At 38.3% G+C, this 26,647-nt stretch overlaps 1 protein-coding gene across 1 annotated transcript in view; it reads right to left on the bottom strand.

Annotated features, from left to right (window-relative positions):
- Cntnap2 (contactin associated protein 2) overlaps positions 1–26,647 on the bottom strand; it is a 2,060,022-nt gene that overhangs the window by 426,422 nt on the left and 1,606,953 nt on the right. The window lies entirely within an intron of this gene.

Genomic DNA, 26,647 nt, shown 5'->3' with positions numbered 1-26,647 from the left:
AAACCCCAGATGGAGTTTGCTCTCCTCCCCTGTAAGCGCTCAGAACGTGGCTCAGAGGCAACGCTGGCATAATCATCTGATGGGAAATAGCACTGACATCCTGGTGTCCAGAACCCATAACTAATAAGCCATTGGCTCCTTTAGGTGGAAATTAGACCAAACCACGTACCCCACAGATGCTCACACGCAAAGTTAATGGAAAGTTCAACAAAACCACCTGAATGATAGACCAAACAAATCCCTGGTGAAAAATCTTTGCCTCTTTAATTGTTGAAACAATTTCTTCAGAGACTTTCTTCCCTGCTGGGCAGCAGCTAAATATGGGACAGCTTTTGTTTTCTGGTCTTTCCTTGTTTACTTGAAGCACTGAAATAGTTCCCGGATGTCTCCAGCATAGAGCAGGTGCTCCATCAGCACTTAGCTCTGTGGATAATGAGGAGTGGAGCTGGGATTTGGACCCTGTTTGGTTTTCTGCCTAGGTTCATCTGTTGATCCTGTACTTATCCACACCTTCTAACTTGATCTCATACCTACTTTGAATTACTTAAGCTTTTTATCAATTGTTTGAGAATTTCCTGTGTTCATGCAATGTATTTTATCACATCTATTCCCCTCTCTTCCCCATAACTCCTCCCACACTTTTAATGTCCCTCCCAATTTCATGTCTTTTTGAAATAACCAACTGAATCCAGTCAGTGCTGCTCAAATGTTCTTGGGTGTGGGACCATCTACTAGAGCAAGGCTGACCTACCAGGGTCTATACTCTTATTAAAAACTACCTCTCTCCCAGTAGTCATTAACTGCCAATGGTTTCTTAAGTAGAGGTAAGGACTCATGAGCCCACCATACCCATTTGACAGTGTTGACTGGCTTTATCTTGGTCAGGTCTTGTAAAGGCAGCTAACAGAACACTGCTGTTAGTGTCCTGTCCTGTCCAGAAAACACTGTGACACCTGAATCGTCTTGTTCTTACATTCTTTCCATTCAGTCTTGCATGACGTTCCCTGAGCTCTGGGAATGGGGAGATATGCTAAAAATGACCCATTATGGCTGATCATACCTTAGGCATTTATTTTGGCCAGCTGTGAGTTCCTGTATTAACTGCCATGCTCTGCACAAAGGAACTTCTCTGATGAAGTCTAAGAGATGTGCTAGCCTATGCATATAGAGATATGGATTTAGAGGGCAGTTTGATATTATATTAAATTAGCAAAAATAATTGTAGTATGTTCAACTCTGGGGTTCATACACTCCCCAGCCATGGGTTCTTGACCAGATTACAGAACTAGGCATGTATTTCCTCTTGTGGAGTGGGTCTTAATGAAGGAAGTGGGCAGGGCCATTTGGGCTTTGCACCAGATCCTAGTCTGAGTGATGGACTCAAGACGAGCTACAGGACACTGTCTTTTTGGGCTTGTGCAAGACAGATTCCACTTTGCAGAAAATCTCTGCTTTATCCTATTTTGTTGTTGCCGCTGCTATTGTTGCAGCTTGGTGTTCCCCTTCTTAGGGTCTTAATGGGTGGGAGGCACAGATCAGTGGGAGGTCATCCTGGAAAGATCATTTCTATGCCAATCAGCCCGAATGGGAATAACAACTCTGAACACTACCTTTGAGCAATGAGAAAATGAGGGAGATGGTTCAATGATGAGGCTGAGGATTTTGTGTTCACATCCCTTACCACACAGAACGAGGGATTGGAGCAAACAACTTTCAACTCCATCTTGAAAGCCCTGTGGTATATAGAGCCTATTCTTGTCTTTGAAACTGTCTACAATATCAGTGAACATGGTCTTCCATTCAGGAACCCAGGAAGGAGATACAAAACTTGCTCAGTGGGACTGAAGACTACGTTTTATTTTGTTTTAGTAACTTTAGTGTTTTTGATTTTTGGTTTTCAAAAGTATTGCTTATCAAGTTAGAACAAACCAAACCTTGGGACTTTTGTGTCCTGTCATGTCCAGAAAACACCCTTACATCTTGTTCTTACATTCTTTCCTAGTGACCAGGCTTCAAACCTGCCAGTAGGATTGTTTTTTTGTGCAAATTTACTTTCCTTTAGCAGAATTTCAAACAGTTAAAATCACTTCAAAAGGAAGAAAATGTGCTATTTTTAAAAAGTTATGCATGTGTTCTTGTGTGCATGTACATGTTATATGTAAGGGTGCCCGCACATGTGTGCAACTGCATTTGAGATTCAAATGTCCATACTAGGTGTCTTCTTCCATTGATCTCCATCTTATTTTTTGAGACAGACTCCCTCTGAACTTGGAGCTTGCTGATTCAGATAGGCTGGATAACCAGAAAACTTCAGGAATCCTGTCTCAGCCTACTCAGGATTGGAATTAGATATGTGGTAATATGCCCAGATTTTTATGTGGGTACTGGTTATCCAAATTCTGGGGCACATATTAATGCAGTAAAGACATCTGAACTAAGCTATACCCCCACACAAAAGCCTTCGATAGTAAACTTGATATTTACTCTTAAAGGAACAATAAATGAAGACAGCCTAACTGCACACTTTAATTTGACAGTCTGTTAGAAATGATTCCCATGGACATGGTGCTAATGTCCTTTATGAGTTGATGCCACTTAGGGTGCATCGCTAAACTGCTACTCCACAAACTACATCCTAAAATCCTCTTGTAATCTGCTTTTGTTTGTTCCAGAAGTGACTTTGTGACTGACTTTGCAGTGTCTGGATACATCATGTAGTATCTTCGGTACACACCAGGTTCCTGAGCAGAATGGGCTGCCCTGAGTGAACTCTTAGAGCTTAATTCTTTGAGCTTCTGAAAGATGGAGTGGATAATTTTGTAAATATGAGATGTGGGCTGTGGAGATGGCTCAGTGTGTAAAGTACATGTGCACACATATACACAAGACATAAGACTTTTGAGAAGGGGAATCTCCATGACACTGTGTAATAAATGTATACTGATTATGACTCTCTGAAAGATATGTGTATGTAGATGGGTTTTTACATATGCATATGTAAACCTCATATGATTCACACATCCACTTGTGCAATCGCAACTCAAATCCTAGTTTGGAGCACCTTTAGTGACCCAGAAGCACCTCTCCCACACATTTCCTGTAGTCAATACACACGTTAAAGGTATTTGCTATTTAATTCAAAATATTCAAATATCCAAAATTCTTTGGGTTGCATTCTGAATGAAACGTTGTGCTTCACTAGTAAAAATGTAATATCACTGAACAATGAGAATGAAGCTTCTCCTGTTGTCAGTGGGGAGGACTCCAGGGTTTGGATATTGCACCTAAAACTGCCCTGAGCATCCTTCTAATGGAATTACCTACTGGCATTGATGGATGTTTACACAAAACAAGAAATGCTGGGTTATAAAGTCTGCTTAACTTTTGTGAATAATTTCAGGCTGTTTTCTCTAGAGTGCATATCAATTTACATTTCTACCTGAGCATAATAAGAATTCAGGTTGCTTAGGATCCTTGCCTGTGTCTACGATAAGTGATGCTATGAAACATGGTATTCTATTTAAAAACACCAGATAAGAATTTTTTAAAAACAAAAGCCTTGAAGTGTTTTAATTGCTATGTAATTTAATAGCACAGGATAAGCTTGGAATCATAGTTCTTAAATCTTCGTAAAAAGATTTAAAAAAATTAAATTGATAGATTGAATTATTTAAATGAAGTATTAAATTAGTTAAATAAATTAAATAAATAGAATGTAATAAATCTTTGAACACAGTTTCCAGAAGTTTGGGCATTGTTATACTATAATTAGCCATCATTCAACTATTTTATTAGAAACTGATTAACATTGAAAATAATAGAAATTTACAAGCCAAATTTCATCAGTATAATCAATTTTGTATCAGTGTCAATGAAACTGAAATTTTTAAATCATTTTTATTCGGGTTTCTTTGTAATATGTGCTATCACCACTACACCATTGACAAGCATGAGGAATAGAGAATTTATGTTGGCCACAATCCCCAGTTCATAAAGGATAGTTTAGATTAAAGTCTAGACTATTTGTTTCTCATTCTGGGAGTCTACAAAAACCAGAACAAAATGGAGCAATAAAAAATGAGCAAATAAACAACCCTCCATGTCAATTAGAAGTCTTTGTCATGTAAAAATCATTTATAGATGAAAGCAGACCTCTCAGGATTCATTCAACTAATCTTACATATTGAAGCTACAAACAATGTCCCAAGTTCAAGAATGCTTGCAATATTTTGCATCACTTGTGCCTATACCATAATATACCAGTGAGTACTAGGTCTGCTTTATGCTCAAAGCAACCAGTTTGGACTGATACATTGATGTTTTCCTGGGGTACAGCTTAACTGTCATGAAGCTGATATTCTTGATAAATCAGAAAAAAAAAACCCAAACACTAAAAATTCATCACCTTAGATAACATAAAAAAAAGTTACCTTCTGATCCTATTATGGTTAAATATCTGAGTAGAATGTCACAAATTTAAAGTTTCAGAGAGACACAGACTAACTGTACAACTAAAAAACAATAGATACCTTATTGCCTATGGAAACAAATCCACAGACAGAAGTAAGCAGTTAAATTAGCAAGGTTTCTGATGTGATTTTACAGCACCTTCCCTGAGAACTGGAAGGGGTTTCTCAAAAGCAGCGGTTCTCAACCTGTGGGTTGTGACCCCTTTGGGGGTTGAATAATCCTTTCATAGGGGTCACCTAAGACCATCAGAAAGCGCAGATATTTATATTACGATTCATAACAGTAACAAAATCACAGTTACAAAGTAGCAACAAAAACAATTATGGTTGAGGGTCACCACAACATAGGGAGCCATATAAAAGGGCCCCAGCATTGGGAAGGCGGAGAACTACTGCTCAAAACCTACCTGATGTTTCTTCTTAGACCTTTGCCTGACACTTTTTATTCTTATACATTTTTGTATGCAAACATGATTGTGTTGGAATCAATGACCGTCAGAGATCGAGGTCAATTTAATTTAGGGAGACACCGCGTACTATTTATCATGTTAGCACATACACTAATTACGTGTGACAGCAGGCTTGTCCATTAGAAGAATTCTGTCACGGCATCCATCTCAGAGGGGCCCTGACTCAGATTCTTGCATGGTTTCTCAGATTTGTTAGTTACAAAAGTCAAATTGAGTCTCTGGGTCCATTCTAGAACTTTCTACTTCAGCACAGCTTTCCTGAGGAATTCAGTTGTACTCTGCTGCCCGTACCCTGCCTGCGGAGACAGCAAGGAAGCCTCTGGGCAGCTCAGTCTTCCCCTCAGCTCAGTGAAAACACAAACGTAAAACATTTTATAAAAGGCAAATGCTCTAGAGAACTCGTTTTCCCATCAGATGTTATGAGAGTTCCCATTCTAGAGGTCTGACCTGCAAGTCCCAGCAGAGGGAAAGGGCTTTCCTTAGAGAAGCTTGTAGGGCGGTTTGGGTAGCCTAGCGGATTGATGTGAAACTGTTTTCACATCCTCTCAGCAGGAGCAACCGCTAAGCAAAGACATGGGGGACCATTGTTTGGACAAAGGCTGCCGCAGATCAGATCAGGCTGCACCAACATGGATGGACTCACTTGTGCCAACTGACATAGAATCAAACCAAACGCTGGCACAGGCCAATTTTCTGGAGAAGAGGGGATTCCCAGGCACCCATAGGGGAGGCATGCCTCTGAGCCAGCATTCTAAGGAAGCCCTCCCCATTTTAATCCTGTACAGGATGCTTTTGCAACGACCCATCTGCTTTCTGTTGGTTTCTGCCTCCTTTAGCTCTTTCCTGCCTATAAAGCCAACCCGCTCTGTTGAGCTCATTGGTCCATTCATTCTGTTTTGTAGGATACAGGATAAGATGCTGCCTGATTCTAGAATTGAAAATAAAATAAAATTAAATATTTTAATTAAATTGGTTGTGATTTTGTTTTTCTCAGAGTAGATTTTTGTGAATGGTGTGAGACGAGGGAATAATGTTTCTGAGCATCTTTGGGATGACGAAGTTGGGCAGAGGCAACTCTGTGTTCCTCAGGGATGCCCTACCATCCCAAGATGAAGCAGCACTGCCAGTTCCTCTATGGTCCTTATGTGCAGGTAAGCAAGGCCTCTGCTTGTCTATCACAGAAGAAAACAACAGAACCTCAATTACACAACAAAGTAAAACTTTCTCAGTACTTCCAATAATGTCCTCCATCACCACTGACTGTTGAACCTTCCTCAATGATATAAGTGTTCCCATAAAGCAATTAGAGCAATTAAGAAAACAACCTTCACAACTAGATTGTTAGAATCTGTGCCTCCGTCCCCTATGGAATGAAAGTAATTACAGACTCAATTCCTTCTTTTCAGTGGGAATAGATGAGACCTTTTATAAATGCTAGACAATTATGTGTCTCATTTGGACTCTCTTAGAAAAAGCCCCTGTCATCATTTTGAGACTTTATGCAAAATGGTCCTCTCTGATTTGCCTTTCTGGAATTCAAGCTCCCTGAGGACAGATATGATATTTCATAAAACTTTATCAAATAAACACAAGTAGGTAATTAACAGTAGTTGGCTCCCTGCATCTTGTGACTGGGTAAATGCACAAACAAACACAGACATCAACAAGGCATAATTCTCAAGTCGATGCCAGAATGAACTTTCTATCAATGGGGAGAGATGAGAAAGAAAACCTTTCTTATACAGAATTCCTTGAATAAATTTGAAGCATTTACTTCTGGAAGTGAAACTTCAATTAGTGTTTTCTTTGCTTTGAAAGTAATATTCAATAAGAGATCAAAATCTGATTAATATGGCAAAGGGGGTACAAAACTTATTCTTAAAGATAAGTCTATAGTTAAAAGAAAGTTGGTTAATTTACCTGGACCATATTTTCTCTACTTAGGTGTTGTATGATTAGGGTCTTTGATTCTACTTTTATGGTCTTAATTCTAGAGCAGTAAGTAGTCATTATTGGAACATGTTTGGCATATTTCCATGTGCAGAAAAATCATGAATATTTGGTCTATTTTTCATGAGTGTGGTTCTCTAAGGACAGGTTTTTTGAGGTACTTTGTAGTGTGAGCAGGATAGGAATTCCTGGCCCTGTAGAGTGTTTCCAGAAGAACAGTAATGAGCATGTGTCTGGGAAATGATCTACTTAATCTCCCTCAGTTTTCAGGTACTTGGATAGGAATAAAATATATATAGGTTATATGTCCTCTACTGTTTAGTAGCCAAGCTAAAAGAAACATAAAAACCTCAATCACTGAACTCAAAGAGAAGATGCATGTTGACATTTCTCAAGTTGTCCTTAAAGAATTTGAACTGACTTCCTTTAAGTGACAGAGAAATGTATCATTTTTATTCTATAAGAAAGTTGTCTCACTGGATGGAAGACAGCTTTGAATTAAGTACAGTTTAGTCTGTCTATTCATATTTACATTCTTATCTATGCAAGAGTTGCTTGTGGTTTTGTAACTCATGGAAAGAGGGGATACTTGACAAGTAGACTTCTTCCTATTTCTGTATCTCTGAATATCTAGCAAGTCATGGTCTATGCCTGACATCTTAAAACCAAGTTGATTGGAAAGCATTTCCTTATCTTGGCTGTGAATATCTTTCAAACATGAGATGAGTAACTTGGTTTTTCTCAGTGTTTTATTTCCCCCATGTTTTCAAGAAACAAACAGGTGCGGACTTTGGAATCTCACAAGCACCTGGCCATCTTTCTTGTTTCTGCTTAGCCACATCATTTTTTTTTTAATGGCTCACTGGCCCTTGAGTTTGGCTAGGTGGACTTTTGGAGAAATGTTTTTGTGTGAGTACATGAGTGTATATGTGTATGTTCAGGTTCATGTGCACACATGAATTTAGAGGCCAGAGAACAATCTCAGCTGTCAGTTTGAGACCACATCCACCTGGAGTTTTTGAGACATTGTCACCTACTGGCTTGGAACTTGGTCAAGTCTGGCTGGCCAGCAAACCCTGAACTCTCTTCCCTAGTGCTGGGTACCTAAACTTAGATCTTTATGCAAGGCAAGTTCTTTGCTAACTGAGGCAGTTCCCACAATCCCATAGGTGGAATGCTTTAAAAGTTGCTCCTGATTGGCATTGTATCACATGTTCTCCATGTGGCCCATAAAGCACAGCCTACATTGTTTTTCCACAGAACTCTGAAAAGGAAGGCCACTCCATTGCCAACAACTCTGTCTATTTTCATCTTGAAACCGAACAGGTTTATGTCAGGATTATGTGGTTCAGTAGGGCTTTGTATCTCTGACTCCAAAAATCATGGCCAAGGCATCTGATTTTTCTTTCAGTCTGTCCTCTGTCTTCTCACTCTGGTGATAGGGACTGCTAGGGAGGCATATGCCAACAGCTGGGCAAATCAGCCTTCCCTATTGGCCTCTCAGACTTCTCCAAGAATGGTCGGGTTTCTCTGGCCTCATCTGAAGAAGGAAATGATACCCACACAGCTGCCCTGGGTATCTCTACAAACCTATTTCACGGCCTGAAGAAACCTAATTTATTAATTCTTCTTGGGCTATAAGAAAAAAAATTAAACCCAGGCTTTAGCTAGTTTTGTTTTTAACTATCAAATTTTATCTAGTTTGATCCAGGTGTGAACTGGCCCATTACTGTTTCTGGTGAGGCAGGCAAAGGGGTGGGAATTGGGGAAGGAGGTAGACGCTCAAAGATGTGACTTTCACCTTTCAAATGCCAACACTTCAGCAAGCATCCCTCAGGACTTCCTGTCACAGAATAGTTAAAATTGAACCAGAGCTGAGCCTGGTAGTGCATGCCTAAATCTCAGCTTCTCTCCTGAGGCAGGAGGATCACTGCAAGTTTGAGTCTAGTCTGATCTACATAGTGAATTCCAAGACAGACAGGATTACCAAATACGAGTCTGTCTCAAAAAGCAAAACAAGCAAAATAAAAACCACCAACAAATAAACAAGTAAACCAACAAATGAGAACGAGGAGAGTGGGTTGGGGCTTGTAACTGGTAGGCTATGGAAGAGCTAAGATGAGGGGTTTGCACTGGCACAAAGCTACAGGTTAAAGTGATAACAGTAAATATAATTAACTGTTCTTTTGTGGCCTGACCCTAAGAACAACTACTTGATAAACTCATGGTAATAATAATCATAGTTACCCATCTCCTGCTTCAAACACCTTTCCTGAGATTTCCTGTGGGCTTCACAGTACAAACTTTGGTTGCCCTATGGTTATAGTTCATAGTTACAGGGTACAATGTTTTTCTTGCGTAGGTGGCCTAATGAGATAGAATGCAGTTTTCCTGCCCAAGGCTCCTGCCTTTCAGGAAAGTATGGATTTTTCATGCTCACCTCAACACAAGTTTTAGTAGACAAAGAGAAGAGGTACTCAATTCCTTGCTCTCTGCCAGTGGCTTCGTGTCCCACTTGATCCTCCTTTTTCTTGGCTCATTTCCCTTCTCTTGGCTGGATGATTCTTGGATACGGCTGAGCGACCTTCAAAGAATATTGCTGTATACCTGCTTTTTAAAAGTTCATTTATCTGGGGGTTGGAGAGATGGCTCAGTGGTTAGGAGCACTGACTGTTCTTCCAGAGCTCCTGAGTTCAGTTCCCAGCAACCACATGGTGGCCCACAGCCATCTATAATGAGATCCGGTGCACTCTTCTGGGGTGCAGGAACACATTCAGGCAAGAACACTGTACACATAATAAATAAATAAATCTTTTTAAAAAAGTTCATTTATCCAACTTTGTCTTTACTTCATTTTTGGAATGGCATCTAGGGGAGAAGTCCTTAATGTTGAGCTTCTTCATTCAAGTGCCAAGGACCAACGTGATTTCCCAGTTCTTTAGTAACTTGTGCATACATCTCCCCGATTGTGAAGATAATGAACAAATCTCCCCACCATAGTGTTTGTTTAGACAGCTTTGTTTGTTCAAAGAGCATGTTCTAACACATCTGTCCTAGAAGGAGGGGTTTTTGTTTTAAGGATTTCCCCATCCTAACAGGTGCTATTCTCTAATGATAGAAGAATTCTACTTTTAACTGAGAAATATTCTCTTTTCTCCCTGTGACCTCATTTAAAACCCCTTTTATATAACACAATTCATATTAACATCACTCATTTGATTACCCCATCTTTCCTATCAAACTTCACACTTTGCACTTTGTGATTCCCTCTACATCCTAACAGGCCACTTTGCTCCTGAAGTGAACACAAAAAAACTTGCTTGAAGGTAGGAGCAGTTTCTTTAAGTGGGCTTTGAACTCTGTGATGCACTTGAGATGTTCGATATTTGTTTTTATGTTATCCATAAGATGCTGAGGGATGGAAACGTCTGAAAGAGGCACAACCCCTTGGCTACAATAATGAAAAACATTTTGCTTTAGGATGAGATGGCCCAAATAAAACTAAACCCTCAAATCTCCTTTAGGAACTGGCACTGAGAATCCAAGGCAGAGAGGAAATAGCCTTAAGATTGCTATCAGTCTCCAGCTGGAAGGGAGAAGAATGAATCAAGGAGATTGAAAATAAATGATCTAAAATTTGGGGTGAATCCCAAAGAATTATGGCTAATGTGAAAGAAGAAATCCAAAAACTTCTGTGAGGAAAAATTGTCAGTCATTTTAAATATAAAATGTCTGCCTTCAAAACAATCAGAGCACATGTCAGGCATGGAAGCCATTGGTGAATGTGCTGCAGAGAGACGAGGAAACAGTTCAGTGGCTCATAATTAAATAGGACTTGAGAAAGTGGAGATAATCCCGAAATTCTTGTTTGGAGTTGGAATTAATTTAGTTTTTATAACTTAAATTAACCCGTGTCTATTAATATACATGCTGTCACATGGCTTGTAGCTTTTTCCTCTCTTCCTGCATGTCCTGCTTCCTCTGTGTCTAGCTGGCAACTTCCCCTTTCTTTTCTTCTTCCCAAAGTTCTTTCTGTCTAGAATCCCACCTATTTCTCCTTTATAGATATTGGCTGTTTAAGCTCTTTTTGTTTTTATGGTTTCGTGACAGGGTTTCTCTTTGTAGCTTTGGAGCTACCTCAGTAGAGCAGGCTGGCCTCAAACTCACAGAGATTTGTCTGACTCTGCCTCCCTAGTGATGGAATTAAAGGCATGCACTTCACGGTGACTGATTAGCTTTTTATTAAACCAATCACAGTGGCATAACTTTACAATGTAATTAAACATCTTGCAACAGGTTTCTGATAAAGCCTCTTCTTTTTACTGTGTCCTCACATGACCTTTTCTTTTTGCTCACATGCAGAAAGAGAGAGGGGGAGGGAGAGGTGGAAAGGAAGGAGATTGAGACAAAGAGAGAAAGAGAGAGACCTCTTTCATGTGTCTTCTTGTAATGGCATCGATCCTACCGGATCAAGGGCCCATTCTTATATAAATTCACTTACCTTAGTTACTGCCTTACAAGCCCTATCTCCATAAATAGTCACATTAGGGCTCAAGTCTCTAGTAGACAAACTTTATGTGGCCATAATTTAGTTAGTAAATTATGGATAATTTTGAAATTTGGAGTTTCTGGCATTACTAAGTTTGGAAAGTAGTAGTATATTTTCTGTGGGGAAAAAGATGTTTAATGTTCCATGTGTGGATGCTATGTATATTTAAGACTTGGAGGCCTAAGACTATATTATAATGACTATGAGAAATCCTGCTTTAAATACAAATATATCTACCTTTGTCTAATCCAGCATTCTAGAAACTTTTTCTATCATACATATTAATATGTTGATAAATGATGCTCAGCATTATGCATTATGAAGCATAGGCTTTTAGCATTCTGTAGCTTCTTAAATATATTTTTTTGTGGGAAATGCTTCCCAAATCTTCAGACTGAATAAATGAGATTAGGAGGCAATTTGAAAGAGAAAATTGGCAAGGTCCTCAACATCTTAATTATGAAGGCTGTATCTAACACTGTATGCTCACTCCCACTAACCAGCAATAGTGGGGTGATTGATTTTGATATCCAACGCTATCTTGATTGTATTGAGAAATGCCTAGGAACTTAGAAAAATGCACCTCTTATTATGTCTCTACGGATGTTTCTAGAGATAATTAGATCACAGATGCTCTGACCTGATGAATGAACTAATACATTAATGGATTAGTAATATGATGGCATTATTGGGGAATGATGAAAAGTATAAGGTGGGAGCTTTGAGGGAAGTCACTTGAGATCATGTCCCTGGAGGCCATCTCTTACTTTGACCTCCTGCATGCCCTTTTTCTTTCTCTGTTTCCAGGTTAGCCATGAAGTAAACATCTTTCCTCCATCTCTTGTTCCTGCCAACATGTTGGGGTCAACCAACTATGACTTTGAATCCTCTGATGTTGAGTCAAAATGAATCATCCCCCCTTACGTTGTTTCAGTCAGGCATTTTCGTCACACCGACAAGACAAGTAACTAACAAAATAGTATATGTCTTAAGCAAGAAAGATTCATCATTGCAACCAATTAAATTAATTTTTCTTTCCTTAAAAATATGGGAGAAGTTTCTCTTCTCAGATGTTCATCAAAATAAACATTAAAGAAATTATGACATACGCACATCATAATGATAGTAAATAGGCATGAAATAAGAGGAAATATGGTACAATCTTGAATGTCAGCTTGATGAGATTTAGAACCACCATGAAAACAAACATCTTGTGTTGTAAGATGAGCGTCCCACCCGGCTAGCTTGACCCCCAAAATAACCACACAGAAATGATATTAATTAAATTACTGCCTGGTCCATTAGCTCTAGTCTCTTCTTGGCCAACTCTCACATCCTTGTCTAACCCATTTCCAATAATCTGTGTGGCACCATGAGGTTGTGGCTGACTGGGAAAGATTCTAACCTATGTCTGTCTTGGGCTGGATCTTCATGGTGGCAGCTCTCTCTGACTCTGCCTTCTTTCTCCCAGCATTTAGTTCTGTCTATTCCACCCACCTAAGGGCTGCCCTATCAAAAGACCAAGGCAGTCTCTTTATTCAACTAATGAAGCAACACATAGAAAGAAGGACCTCCTACATCATTTCCCCTTTTTCTGTTTAAACAAAAAAGAAAGACTTTCACTTTAACATAGGAAAATTACATATAACAAAACAGTTACCAAGCAAGAATTACAGTTACAATATTTATATCTATTTTATCTTTTATCATAACAAAGGAATACTATAACTATCTATCTATTCTTCAACTCCATCAAAGACTCCAGAAGGATATAATATTACCTAAGTAAACGAGAAGTAAGCAATTTCTAAAAATTACAGAGACATCTTGCTTCCTGTAGAGTCATCCAAAGTTCTTCTGTAAGGTTGGGGCATCCATATTTGGCCTGCGGGCCCATAGTATCCAGCTAACATTTTTATGAAGCAGGAAATTTTAAAGACAGTTTAGTCACTTTCTTCTGTGTCCTGCAGAATGTCTTGGAGACTCTTATGATCCAGGAACCCTGAAGGACCATCTCACCTTTAGGCAAGTTTAGCAGTCCTCTCTCTGTGGGTTCTTTGTGTTTAGTTAAATAATCCAGGCAAGAGCAGTTTCTTGCCCAAATGGCTAACCAACTCCATAAGGAGCCTCTTCGATGCCCATCGTCCTCTTGAAGTAGATTGGTACTGCCAGGAGCAGATGTGTCTCATTGTCATGAAAAGTCCTAAGTTATTAAAACATTTAAAAATGCCATATTCTGTAGTCTTTGAAAGATATGAAGAATGCCTGTCTAACTGAAATATATCTCTATATATCTAGAAAATCTAACTAGCATGACTACAAGCTTAATTATTATCGATGATTATCCATTAACAACCTGTATTTCCTAATATTACATTACATTTTTAAATGAACTACACAATCACAATACCTGATTCAATCAAGATCAGAAATACATACACAGATAACAAGATTGACCTTAAATTTATATCAATAAAGTAAAATTTATATCCCAAATTCCTTCCCTGTATCTGGACTTCCTGTCACCTGAGAGATAATGCACTGCCATTCTTTCTTCTTGCTCAGATTGTTAATTATTTTTGACTAAAGTTGTTCATTGCTTTTTTTTTCAATCTGCATGTATTCCATTTTGGAGAAATACTTCACTTATCTCACCTGTCAAAACATATTTGGTGAAATGTAAGCAAGTTAGCTGACTGTAGTCAGTTAGTGTTATTAACATGTAGGTAAATGACCTCTTAAGTTATCCCATCTCTCTTTCTCACAATAAGCATTTGTGTCAATAATTGCATGATTGGAACACAATTCCACAATGCATACAAAGAAAGGTAATTTTGATTTGAAATTATACTTCCTTCTAGTTGATGAGGGATGGCTGCTCTATGAGTATGAGAATCAGAGAGAGATAAATATTCTATGTATATAGTAAAGACCTGGGTAGGATCTCCATGTATAGCAGTGATGAGTTGGAGAAGAATGACCTTTCTATGTATAACAGTAAAGAATTAGAGATGGATGGTCTCTTTGTGTGCAATAGTAAAGACTTGGGGGATGATGGCCTTTCTCTATAACAGTAAAGAATTCACAATATAACAAAAGGGGCAGCTTACCCAGTGTCTTACCCTTTTTCAAAGCTGAACAACTTTAGCATCTCAACAGATTTTCCTAGTACCTGTTAATCTTCTAATGAAAAGCATACATCCTAACTGAATTTCTCCAAAGTCACATCTACAAACTGACTGGAAAATTACTCATGACATTCTTATAACTTTGGTTCAGAATTTGCTGTTTATTTTTTCATTCAACAGGTATTTATTGGGTGTCCAGAAGGTACTAAAGCACTACCATTGGATTCCTGGGGAAAACAAAGAGGAACAAACTTTTACTCCTATCTTCAAGGCATTTATTAGGTTTTTTGTGTCTTGTTTATTTTATCCTGATTAAATTAACACTTTATTTTGCCACCATAACATATCAGGGGACTGTCTCCTTGTTACTTTTATGACTTTTCTGTTGCCTTTCCTTATTCTTTCTTTATTTCTTACTATTGCAGTTCTGTAGTTTTTTAAGAATAAAACTTACCCTCTTGGAATAATTTTAATATCCTACTTTTATCCCTTTAATAAAGTTCATATTCATTTAAATAGTTATAAGTGTTCTTAAGAGAATCATGCATTTTAATTACAATTAGATAATGAATATTCGATTACTAGGATACTGAAATAAAAATTATAATGCCAGTGATGGTAATGCACCATCTCCAGAATCTTTTATTATAGAATTACCAGTGAGGGTAATCTACTGAGAATAACTAATTTGTTCAAGCTGGTTAAAGCAAGTGCATGTGGAAGTGAATGGTTTAATATTACCCAATAAAAATGTACTCTCTTATTTAATGTCTTTTACTTGGAGACCATACAACACACCACTAACAATACCATTTCTGCATACATTGCCCTTTTGAGAAGCTGGACAATAGTTAGACCTGAGAGTTGCCAGTGTTTAAAATGTAAATCAGCTGGACACAGAGCACTTCCAGATCTGTGTGTATCTTTTGATCTTCTTGTGTATTGCCACTCTGAATGTCTCCTGAATGACCATAACTAGCTCATTTCAAATAAGTAGTCAGAGAGAGCTACCTGTCTGGCTTTCCTCAGAAATAGCAATACTCTGGTGTAGGGAGTAAGCTAGATCAAAAGCAAACATAGACATTTAGGAGAGGGCAGAAGAGGGTGAGAGAAAAGGTCTTTTCACTATGTCCATTCCAGGATAAAAATAGACAATGCTAAGGAAGACAGGAGACAATTACGTAGAAAAGAGAAAATAAACCAATTGTGAGGCAAGTACAGACCCTGAGGGAACTAGGTAGAAGGCTTCTGATAAAGAAGAGTTTGTGTTTAAAAGAAGACAGAATCACGTAGCATCAAGAGATACTTAATTCACAATGTGTTTCACAGAATGGAGATTTACTGGACTTCTATAATCTATGGATAGTTATCTCTCTGCATTTAATTTATGATTTTGGTTAACCCCACCAATTATGTTTTCTTTCCTCCTCAGTATTAAGAATTATTTGCATGTGATTTGTATCGATCACCAATTTCCAGTAAAGAAGAGAAGAAGTTATTTATTAGCTTCAGAAACAAGAACTGCTGAGGGCTGGGGAGATGCCTCTGCTGGTGAACTGCTTTGCCATGCAAGCATGAGGAACCAAGTAGGGATCTCACAAAGCTGAATTCACTGGCCAGCCAGGCTTGCCCATCACTGAGCTCTGGGATTGGTGAGTGCTCCTGCCTCAAAAGATACAATGGAGAACAACAGTGGAAGACATCAACATTGGCATCTGGGCTCCACATTCACAAACAAGTTTGCGTGTGCTTGCATGAACACAGGCTCACACATATAAATACTCCTCACAAGTGTATCATGTACACATGCACACACAAACACAAAAGCAAGAAAGATCACGAGGTCTCTGGATATGGCATCTTTGACATACAGAAAGACTCCCAGTGTTACATGGGGAGAATTTTTTCTACTGCTGCCCACTACCCTTATACTTTGGAATGTTCACTAGCTGATGTTAATTAAACCCTGCCTAGGACTTTGACTATTACACAGAGCTCATCTAGCTTTTCCATCTGGAATGGGATTACACTTATTATACTAATTTCTGTGTAAGATTTAGATATGTGCTTTAATTATATACAGTTAAACCTGCAGTGAGTTTGTGCGTGCGATGTCTTCCATGTTCAGAAGACATCTTCCTGTGACACATCTCCCCATTTTAGCTCTTCCATTCTTTTTGTCTCCTGCCACAATGTCCTCTGAGCCTTGGACTGCTCAAATTGGACCCATAAATATTTCATCACAGACAGGGAAGGGTCCCATGAGATCCCAACTCTCAAAGAGAGACTGTTGGCAATTGACAGTAGTTAGTAGAGGTGTCATTTACTCCATTGGTTAAGTAAAGATAACTTACTATTGTTCCACTAAATAACCTCCCACCGATGCTAAGACAGATAACTGTATATTAAACTCAGTGGACCACACATGAAAAGAAGACATGAATGTGTGAGTGTGTATTGGGGGGTTTACTTGTCCAAAAGAATGGTTCCAGTGAGAAAAAGATGGAGAGGAAGGAGGGGGTTAGGGATAACAATGAGTAAAATTAATTATATAAATATATGAAGTTGTCCAATAATAAAAAATAGAAATGTAATTAAATAATAACAATACTTATTTGGGATAGTCTCACCTTGTTGGAAAACCATCTCACCTTTCACTGGGTTTCTGTGCATTTATCAGCTTCAGAAAGTCCACTTTAGAGAGCCCTGGCTTGCTCTTCTCATTCATCAGTTTTTATTTTGACTTAGGCACTCTATCATGTAACTCATGTGCTTCTCCCAACCCTTGATAAAACTAATTTTTTTCTGCTCACACTAGAATGCAATTTATTGTAGCTCAGCATATTCTGACTCAAAAGTCCAAACCATAACCAATCCATGACTCAAAAGATTCTGCTATGCTGGGAGGATTTGGGTAGAGAGACGGCTTGTCAAGGCTATGTTTGCACGGAGCAGTCAGCAGCCTTTGGGGTCTGTTGAAGAGACAGGAAAGACCGCATCCTGTTCAGAGGGCAATGACTTGGGCTTGTGGAAAGGGAGTTGTTTCAAATAGAATGAGATGTCAATCACATGGTTTCAAGCTGCTACAAAAGTTGGGCGAGAAGGATACAAAAAAAAAAAAAAAGACCAATTTAGGTAAGTTTCTTTATTGAAATAATAGCTGGTATTTGAGCTAATATAGAGTAATGAACACTGTTATTCTAAATGTCTGTCCTGGGACGGTATCAGAGATGTCCAAGCAGCAGCTGCATCAGGAGAGAGAGACACTGGCAGGTGTTACTGGACAACTGGGAAGCCTGTGTTTGTCTTCCCAAGTTAGCCAGTTGTTGGGAGCTCTGAGATAGCCAAGTAGAACCTAGGAATCGCCAATGACTATAAGCTTGCTAATTCAATGAAAGCAGAAGAAGGCATTTATCACATTTTTATTAAGCCTACATGGAGTAGAGAAACACAACTTTCAAAGGTCAAAGGAGGGACGATAAAATATTTAAAGCCCCAATTTCTACCTGAGTTGTTATAATCACAATTTAATTAAAATTAGATCTTCCTTTATAGTTATTTTCCTTGAGGTTTTCAGAACTGTGCCCTATGCCATCTGTGACCTTGTAGAAATCCAGAATTACAAATTTCACCCAAATTCAGTGGAGAAGAATCTGCATGTAGCAATGAATTGACCAGCACCAGTGCACACAAGGCCCTACTGTTGGCTGAGGAGCTTCTAGCTGCTCACGGCTATTGGGGGAAGGAGAGTCATTTTTCTTTATGGATGTAGTTATAGGTAAGCTGCCCATGTTCCAAGTGATGTCCCCATACATATGCACATATGAACAACACTAATCACCTAGGAAAAAGGGGTGTGAAGTTGTGAGGGGATGTGTTATGGGCATCTAGGATGAGTTAGAAGTTGGAAGGAGATTTAAGGAGTGGCCATGGATCAGAAGCATCATCTACATCTATGAAATAACCAAAACATAAATTAAAAGCCATGAAACTATTTTTTCATACCTCCTTAAAGCTCAACTTGCTTTCTATTTTATATATACAGTTATATAACAAACTGTTTAGGGAATTTACGGCTTTAATTTCAGTACATCAACTTCAGTGATAGCTTTAGAATTGCAGCATGATTATGTTCTTAATTATCTAAAAGTGCAGTCATTTGCAATCTTGAGCCACACTGACCTACAAAAACTCGTTTCTAACTATCATCCAGGCTAGCTCAGTTCTGCTGGGTTTCCCAGGGTGATATTCCTAATCTCATCATTGCTTTGGTAGGTTTTTAAAACTTTAGTGATGTGAACCTATAATTATTGCCTTTAATTTTTCAGTTCACTTGACCTGGTCCCCAAACCCGTTGGTTTTTCGGGTTGGAAGCTTTACTTAATTCCATCACCTTTTTACTCTTTATTTCCCACCCTTATCCTCTTCCTAACTAGCTATTGTTACTTCTTCATAAACAAGCAGCTAACCTTAGCTTCCTCCACTGTACTTGTGAGGAAAATCACAACTGTATTTATATCTAATTCCATATTGACATGGGCTTTGAGTTTCCCACTAATTTAGTAATCCTATTAAATGGCACTTCACTTTCTTTCCTACATCTCCTTTTCATGGGCCTTACTGGTCTATATTAAAATATATAGAGTAATGATTTCATTATAATATTAACAAGTAGTATAATAATATATTTTGATATATTTAACCCCTCTGCTCCCTTTCCCCTTCCCCATCCTTAATACTCCCCCTTTGACATTCATATCTTTTTTCTCCTCCCTAAATTTCACATCTGAGAAGAAACACTGACTTTTTTCAAGATTTTTTCTTTTGCTTTTTAAATTTTATTGATTTTTATTGAGCTCTACATTTTTTTCTGCTCCCCTCCCTGCCTCTTCCCTTCCCTTCAACCCTCTCCCAAGGTCCTCATGCTCCCAGTTTACTCAGGAGAGTTTGTCTTTTTCTACTACCCATGTAGATTAGATCTATGTATGTCTCTCTTAGTGTTCTCATTGTTGTCTAGGTTCTCTGGGATTGTGATTTGAAGGCTGGTTTTCTTTGCTTTATGTTTTAAAACGACTTATGAGTGAGTACATGTGATAATTGTCTTTCTTTGTTTGAGTTACCTCACTCAAAATGATGTTTCCTAGCTCTGTCCATTTTCCTGCAAACTTCAAGATGTTGGGGTTTTTTTTGTTTTTGTTTTTGTTTTTTTTTTTCTGTGTAGTACTCCATTGTGTAAATGTACCACATTTTCCTTATTCATTCTTCGATAGAGGGGCATTTAGGTTGTTTTCAGGTTCTGGCTATGACAAACAAAGCTGCTATGAACATTGTTGAGCACATGTCCTTGTGGCACAATTGAGCATCTTTTGGATATATACCCAAAAGTGGTATTACTGGGTCTTGAGGAAGGTTGCTTCATAATTTTCTGAGAAATCACCATACTGACATCCAAAGGGGCTGTACCAGCTTGCATTCCCACCAGCAATGCAGGGGTGTTTCCCTTTCCCCACAACCTTTCCAGCATAAGTTGTCACTAGTGTTTAGGATCTTGGCCATTCTTACAGGTGTAAGATGGAATCTCAGAGTTGTTTTGATTTGTATTTCTCTGATGACTAAGGATGTTGAGCATTTCCTTAAGTGTCTTTCATCCATTTTTGATTGCTCTGTTGAGAGTTCTCTGTTTAGGTCTTTACTCCTTGTTTTATTGGATTATTTGTTCTTTTGATGATCAATTTCTTAAGTTCTTTGTATATTTTGGAGATCAGACTTCTGTCTGATGTGGGATTGGTGAAGATCTTTTCCCATTCTGCAGGCTGTTGTTTTGTTCTGTTGACCGTGTACTTTGCTTTACAGGAGCTTTTCTGTTTCAGGAGGTACCATTTATTAATTGTTTCTCTCAGTGTCTGTGCTACTGGGGTTACATTTAGGAAGTGAAAACACAGACTTTTGAAACTAGCTTATTTCACTTAATATAATGACCCTATTCTCTTCATTGTCTTGAAAAACCCAGCTTCACTCTTACTTATGGCTGAACCATGTTGGCTCCACTATGTATATATGCTATATTCTCTTTATCCATTTGAAGCTGTGTATGAAGACAGGAGAGTTATGAGACCGTGGGAAGGGAAAGGAACTCTCATACTAGAGATGGGGTAGTCTGGTGGGAGCTTCCTGTCAGCAGAATATTTAAAAAAAAACTATAGCACAGTTAACATTGGTAGTGCAGGGTGTTCTTATAGACATAATACTTTTTCAAACTAAGAATCAGCTAGTCTTAAGAACTGGCATATTCTGTGTACCGCAAGTGAAACCATTAACTCTGGCTAAAGATAACTTTCTGCATCCCATGATCTAGTGCTTTGCCTTACCATTGCAATACTGCCAGGTGCTCCTCACAATCCACCCAGTGACTTCATTTCGTCATTAGTGGCCCTTGGAAACTAAGTCTTCAAACCCCACCCAAACTATAGGTGTGATTATTGAAAAGACGGAGAGGTGCCACTTCCTCAGAGAAGTTATACTCATGTTCTTGGGTGCATCTCACTCCTTCCAGAGTGCTTCTCTTTCTCTTAACCAACATGCTTAAAATCCGTATTCAAGTATCTTTAGTAAACCCTCACTCTGCTTCAGACTGGTTCATCCCAATATTGCTCTCTGCATTGAAGCCAAGGATGCCATTTTACCTCAGTCAGGGTTCATCCAAGATCAAGGGGACATCCTCAGGCTGCTGAAGAGGCCAGCATGGGGCTGTGCATCCCTTTCTGTCACGAAAGATATTTTCATACATTGACAGACATTAAGGCTTGTTCCACAATGTGGTTGTGAATAGTGTCAAAACAAACACAGGTATGAAGATGTATCCTTAGAAGTGGGCCCAGGAGAGATGAAGTTGTATCATAGGGCACTTCTGCTTTTCGTTCCTAGAGGAGCTACCATACTGGTTTGCACAGTGGCTACACTAATTTCTTTTCTTACTAGTTGTGTGTAAGGGTCCCTGTATTATAATTGACATCTGTTGCTCTCTGTATTCTGATAAAAGACCTTTTGATGTGGATGAGGAGGCATCTCAGTGTAGTTCTGAATTTTCATTTCTCTGAGGGCTAAAGATTTTATTTTTTATGTCCTTCATTTGGAAAGTGCCTATTTAGTTCATGTTCTTGTATTGATTGTATTAGTGATATGTTAGTGCTTAAACACTTTACTTTTTTATGCGTTCTATGTATCAAACTCCTATTGGATGAGTAGCTGGCAAAGATTTTCTCCCATTCTGCAGACTGTGTCCATCACTTGTTTCTTTGGCGGGGTAGAAGGTTTTACGTTTGAGGCAATCACGTTTGTCAGTTCTTGCTTTGAAGTCCACAGTGATGAGAAAGCTTTTCAGAAATTCATTATCTAAGTCTAGAATTTGAAGTGTTTTCTCCTACTGCACTGTCTTCCATTAAGGTTTGGGATCTATTTAGAATTGATTTTTATATAGCACAAGATATAGGGGTCTTCTACATGTGGGCGTCTAGCTTTTCGCTCTCTCTTTTTCTTATAACTGGATCATTCTCTCTCCTCAAATCCCATATACCTTCTCTTCTGCCTGCCTCCACAGATAGCATTGTCTAGAAAGGCAGCTTTGGAAAGACAGTCTTATATTCTTCCTCAGCAGTAGAACTAGGTCACAGAAAAATGAGAACCAACAACACTGGGCACTTACTCCACACGTGCGGATGATAAACATCAACTGTTAGACTGGTGGGCAACCCCACCACCTTCCTAGTCAGTTCATTTTCCATTCGTTCTTTTTTGTACATCTGGCCTGCAGTCCCTTCCCCCCACACTTCAATGTCAGCATGGGATTTGATTTCTTATCTCAGGAATAAAAGTAGAGTCAATCAAGGTGAATGAAGTCATCTTCCCACTTTTGTATTTATCTGCATCTGAGCCTATATCGGAATATGGAATTTTCTCAATATAGTGAATGTGATGTCCCTTCATGTAGACCCACTTCCAATCATTCACCAAATTCCACTGCCTCTTGCTGGATCAACTTCTTTGCTCTTGTGGCATACTCTGTTTCATTTTCATCCTCCTGTTTTCTCTTGCTGTTGGGTCATTACTCAACAGAATGACATACCCTACCGTAGTTCTCGTCTTAAAAACAGCTGTATGCATTTTCTCATATTTCTTACTTTCTTAAATTATTTCATTTCCCTCCTATTCTTTCCAGGGATAGGAATCCCTTAGAAGAACTACAGTTTTTCAATCCGTTAATATTTTTTCTAAAGAAATACAAAGCCAGAAGAGAGAGAAACACTTCCAATAAAGGAAAATTTTGCAATCTGGACCAAGAGTTTTGCTGCTGACAAATGCAGGCATACAGAGGGTCTGGGAAGTCCGGAGGCAACACTGAGGAACAGATGGCCCTGATCAGAGTCCAAAGGAACAGTCTGAGACTCACAGGTGTGCAGAGACTATCTCATGGCCTTCTTTGCTCTGACTTAGGACCCTGAAAACTGTTCTTTAGAGTTAAGACGTCAGGACCACATATGTTCAGATACTGACCCTGAGATTTCAGCTCTCCCAGTGTCTCAACAACAAGTTCAGATACCACAGTTCTTAAACATTTTACACAAAACAACTCTTGGTGTTTCATGAAGGGCAAAACTACTGGTGAAATACTCTTCCATCTTTTGTTTGCTCAAAGAGACCAAGTTTTGTTCTAGTAGTAGAAATAAAACATTCTTATTTTTTATTTATTTGTTTTTAACTCTTTACTCTTGAGGGCCTGCTATCCAGCTCACAAATAAATACATTGAGACTTAATCTTACTTATGAATGTCTGACCTTAGCTTGGCTAATTTCTAGCTAGTTTTTCCTTTACTGTTTATTTTTTATTGTTTTTATTGAGCTATACATTTTTGTCTGCTCCCCTCCATCCCTTCCCTCTCCCCTTCTACCATCTCCTGTGAGCACCACATTACAATTTACTCAAGAGGTCTTATCTTTTTTTCCTTTCTATGTAGTTCCAGGTATGTCTCTTTTAAGGTTTTCTTTGTTGTCTAGGTTCTCTGGGAGTTGTGGACTGTAGGCTGGTTTTTCTTTTCTTTATGTCTAAAAGTCACTTATGAGTGTGTGCATACTATATTAGTCTTTCTGGGTCTGGGTTGTCTTACTCGATATGTTTTTTTTTTCTAGATTCATCCATTTGCCTGAAAATTTCAAGATGTCATTTTTTTTTTACCACTGAGTAGTACTCCATTGTACACGTTTTTTGGGGGGGGGGGATTCATTCTTTAGTTGAGGGGTGTTTAGGTTGGTTCTCTTATTTTTCTCATATTTCTTTCTAATATTTTTTACTTACATGTTTTTCAGGTAGCTTATTCTTTTTTCACTTATTTCTGATACAATGATATAATGTTCTTCAATCTTTAGAAAAATTAACATTTTCTAGGATGTTTTAAGACACTGTCTCCTATATCATGTTCCTGTGAAGTTTGGGAGAATAGAAAAACTACTTTTTGAAGTCCAAAGACTCGTAAACCTAGGAAGAGGTGTTCAATGAAATTAGTATTAAGGACATGAATATTCCAACCTTAACATTAAACAAAATAACACACACATGCATATGCACATGTGTACACACACACACACCTAGAAAGAGAGAGAGAGAGAGAGAGAGAGAGAGAGAGAGAGAGAGAGAGAAAGAGAATATACCAAGGCTTGTTAAGGATGCAGAGGAAAAAGCTTTAAATCATTTTTCTAGGTTTGTAAACTGGTAAAATTAAGGGAAAAAGTATTTGCAGTTATCAACTAAGGTTTGAAGATACATATGGTTTTTGATCAGTGATTCAACTCTTAGACAAAAATAGGTCCAACAACAAAAATGTCCATATAGACCAGATACAATATTATTTTACAATATTATAACTGGAAAAAAAATCTAAATGCTATTGTTTCAAGGTTTTACCTCTAAAATGCATTTGTTAAGATTATGTCTCTTTAGAAGATGGGATTGGAGGTAGGGCCTTTGGGATGCTATTGGGGAGGACTTGCAAATGGGGTGAATGCCCTTATAAAAGAACTAGCATCAACCCTTCACTCCTCTGCCAGGTGAGCACACAAGCAAAAGGTGGCATCTTTGAAGAGGAAGCACGGCAGACATTAAATCTACTGACACAATGATCTTGAACTTCCAGCTTCCAGAACCGTGAGAGAGATCTATTTTGTTTAAAAACTACCCTGTGCCTTATGTTCATAGAGTGAAGGTGCTACCACAGAGGGTGTTTGTCAACAGTTTAAATGATGGCAGAATTGTACTACAAAAAGTCTTTAAACATGGTAAAAGCTTCTGAATACAACATAGATGAATCTCACAATAAGCTCAGCTGTAATACTGAACAAAAGTAATCCAAGCACTATTATTTTTTATATTAAGTATAAGAATTTGTAATTTAATTCATGGTGTTATAACTCAGAACAGTGGACACTTAGCCAGGAAAGTATCTCCCACTCAGTGGTGCCTCACCCCTTTGATTTATGTTGTATTTTCATGAGCACTATCTTTTGGGTGAAGTCACTATACAAGTAATATCTCATGTATGTATATTTTTAAATTTATTATTTTATGAAAAATATGTATTCTGCCTGCATGTATAGTGTGGAAGGTCATTCTGTCCATATGTTGCTTTTTATTGGTTAATGAATAAAGAACCTTGCTTGACCTATAGAAAGATAGAACTTAGTTAGGTGGGGAAAGCTAGGCTGAATGCTGGGAGAAAGAGGGTGAAGTCAGAGAGAAGCCATGTAGCTCTGTGGGAAACAGACGCTGAACAGAATTTTACCTGGTTGGCAGAGCCATGTGGTGATACATGGATTAATGGAGATGGGTTAATGAGATGGGTTAAATTAAGATGTAAGAGCTAGCCAATAAGAAACTAGAGCTAATGGACCAAGCAGTGAATTAATTAATACAGCTTCTGTGTGGTTATTTCAAGTTGAGCTGCCAAGCAGCCGTAATGACCAAGTGACCTTCCTACAATACATGTATGTCTGAATTTCAAGTGCATGCTTGGTGCCCTTGGAGACCAGAAAAGGGCACTTCAGACTGGAGTTACAGGTAGTTGTAAGTCACCATGTGGGTGGTGGGAATTGATGTTGGGTCCTCTGGAGAGCAACCAGTGTTGTCAAGTGTGAAGCCATACCGCCAGTCCCTGTTCTCACATATTATGGTTAAAAAACAAAACAAAAACAAACAAACAAATATCAAAAAACACCTTGCAAAATAAATTGGTAACAGACACTGGGTTACATGGAAATTAAAGGTGATAAAAAGATTTTACTTATGTAAGTGTGTATGACCTTTGGATTTTGAGCCAAGAGTTCTCTAATTTTTAATAATTATAAAAATTAAATAGTAAAATAAATCTGTATGACGGTCCTGTCATACATGAGTTGGAAAGGGATGCTTGAATGTGCTTCATGTTGGGAAGGTGAGTTATCTAGCATTAATGGTGGACAGGGTTGCACAGCGGAGCTTCTCTCAGACTAACTGCAAGATTTTATCAGTGAATCTGCTTAACAACTGTGTCAAGGTTTAGCAGTAGTAAGAGGAGAGATAAGACTTTTATTCTGGATGTTTTCAACATTTTTGTTCTGTTTTGCAATCCATTTAAATGCTGCTTAGAAGAAAACACATCTCATGTATTATGTTTATTTCATTGCAGGCTATTCTTTTCCCCCTGCCAAACAAATAATACCCTTGAGAGAGTTTCCATGAGTCCTTTGGAAAACATTATTATAAATATACACATAAATATTCACTCATGTATTCTGTGCTTCTTAAAACATGAGAAGTAACCAAATTCTATGTCATAAAATTCAAATTTAATAACGCATATTTATTGAGCTTACTTGAATAGTTATTGTTTTTATGATGGCTGAAAGAGCTGGGATATATGAGCAAAGCAAGGAGCTATGTGAGCTAAGTGGGCTACAAATTCTGAATTGTTTTCAAGATTTGCAATGTGCAAACCACGGTTTTCATTTTACTGTGGAAAATTTTCTTGGAGAAGAATATCTCACTATTAATGGGTC

Source organism: Myodes glareolus, chromosome 25 (genome assembly GCF_982192425.1).
Source record: "Myodes glareolus chromosome 25, mMyoGla1.1, whole genome shotgun sequence".
In the NCBI taxonomy this organism is placed as follows: domain Eukaryota; kingdom Metazoa; phylum Chordata; class Mammalia; order Rodentia; family Cricetidae; genus Myodes; species Myodes glareolus.
Note: the sequence above shows the minus strand (reverse complement) of the source record. Positions and strands in the feature narration are given on the sequence as shown.